Here is a 1,737-nt window from a genome sequence, read left to right as displayed (position 1 = left end):
GGGAGAGAAGGGCAACATGGACACAGGGAAACATCATTCCAGAGAGAATATGATGGGAGACCCAGGCCACAGCGGGAGGAAGATGAGGAAGGACACAATGCGTTCAGAGGGAGGAGAGAGGTTTCCTGGAGGAAGGGGGGTGTCTAATTTGGGCCTTGAAGGAAGAGAAGGAGTTTGGCAGAGTAACGGCCACTAGGAGTGAATGAAAACACCGGGGAGATGGGAGAAGATGGGTCCAGTTGAGGGAAACGTTGTCTGGCTTGGCTAGAACACAGATGGCACGGGGGGGGGGGGGGGGCTGCTGCAGAAGCTGCCCAGTGCTTGGGAGGTAGCCCCATCTCACCTTTCCAGCTCAGAGTTTTCATCTTCTTTCAAGGCTTGGCAGAGGTGCCACCTGCTCCGGGAAGCCCCAGTGGCCGTCCCCCCTTAAATCACTCTGGGTTTATTTATTGGTCTGCATTTTGTGCTCTCCATTGGTCCACACTCACACACCAGCTGAGATGAAGGAAATTCCCTGAGGGCATAACCCATGTCATTTTTTACTTTGTTTCCCCAATTGTCTAAAGATTGTAACTTAATAAATGATTGCTGGATCAAACCCTGCCATTGAAGAAGAGGATTCATAGCTGCCCTTTCCCTGTTTAGAAGACAGGCAAGAGATAGAAGTTGAGGCAGAGAGGCTGGAGGCAGACCTAGTTTATGGTGGATGTGAGTCACAAGAGCCCCCACCCTGGAAAAACCCAGGAGCCAGGGCCTGGCATCTTGCCTCCCTCTATGGCTCCAGTGGAGGTGGAAGGGGGGGGGATCTAGGGTGAGGAGCAGCTTCTGAAATCCCCAATGCCCAGATTGCTTGGCATTCCCCCTTCACTCAGATTTGGCAGCAGCAGATCTGAATTGGAATCTTGTCAATTACCCCCTTTTGTCCCAGTTTCCTCATCTGTAGAATGAGCTAAAGAAGGAAATGGCAAACCACTTCAGATCTTTGCCAAGAAAACCTTAAATGGGGTCATGAAGAATTGGGCATGACTGAAACACCTCCACAACCACAAGGCTTTGTTACCTTGGGCCAGTCTCTTCCCTGCTCTGAGACTGGATATCTTTATCTGTAAGATAGTGGGAGGAGGGGGATTGGCCTGAACGACCTCTGAGTCTCTTCCTGCTCTATACCTGGGTTCCTGTGACTCTCCCCCCTGGAGCATAAGGGCGGTCATTCTCTCTCTGACCTCTGCCTGGTTGGTGCGTGCTGGGGTACAGAGGCCCCTGGAGAAGTCACTGATGAGGAAGATCTGACAGGATGGGACGGGCTCCCTGCCCACTCCCTGCTGCCCACTGGGCCCGGGGCCCTGGGTCACCATATGGCTCGGGCTGTAGGGGGCGGAGATGCTGCTTCCAGCATGGGCCGTAGGTAGGGCAATGCCAGTGTCGGGTGAGCTCAGCTTGTCCCTCCTCCCTCCCAGAACCCAGTGCCCAGGGCTCTCCTCTGCTGGAGGAACGTCCAGCAAGCCCTAAGCCCAAGCTCCAAAGGAGAGCAAGCACTGGGGGCACGAAACCTTTCAGCCTGTGACTGTGCCCAGGAGCAGAGGGCCAGCGAGTGGCAGAGCTGGGCCTGGGCTGCAGGGAGGGGGGGCTCCCACTCAGCCAATGCAGCCATGTCTTAAGAGCTCCTGGGCTCTCCTCCCCGAGCGGAAGCCAAAGCTCCAAGGAATTCGTCTCTAACAGGGAACTTTCAGAGCAGAG

This window comes from Monodelphis domestica, chromosome 6 (genome assembly GCF_027887165.1).
Source record: "Monodelphis domestica isolate mMonDom1 chromosome 6, mMonDom1.pri, whole genome shotgun sequence".
Classification (NCBI taxonomy): domain Eukaryota; kingdom Metazoa; phylum Chordata; class Mammalia; order Didelphimorphia; family Didelphidae; genus Monodelphis; species Monodelphis domestica.
The sequence above is the reverse complement of the archived record's forward strand: the minus strand, read 5'-3'. Positions refer to the sequence as shown.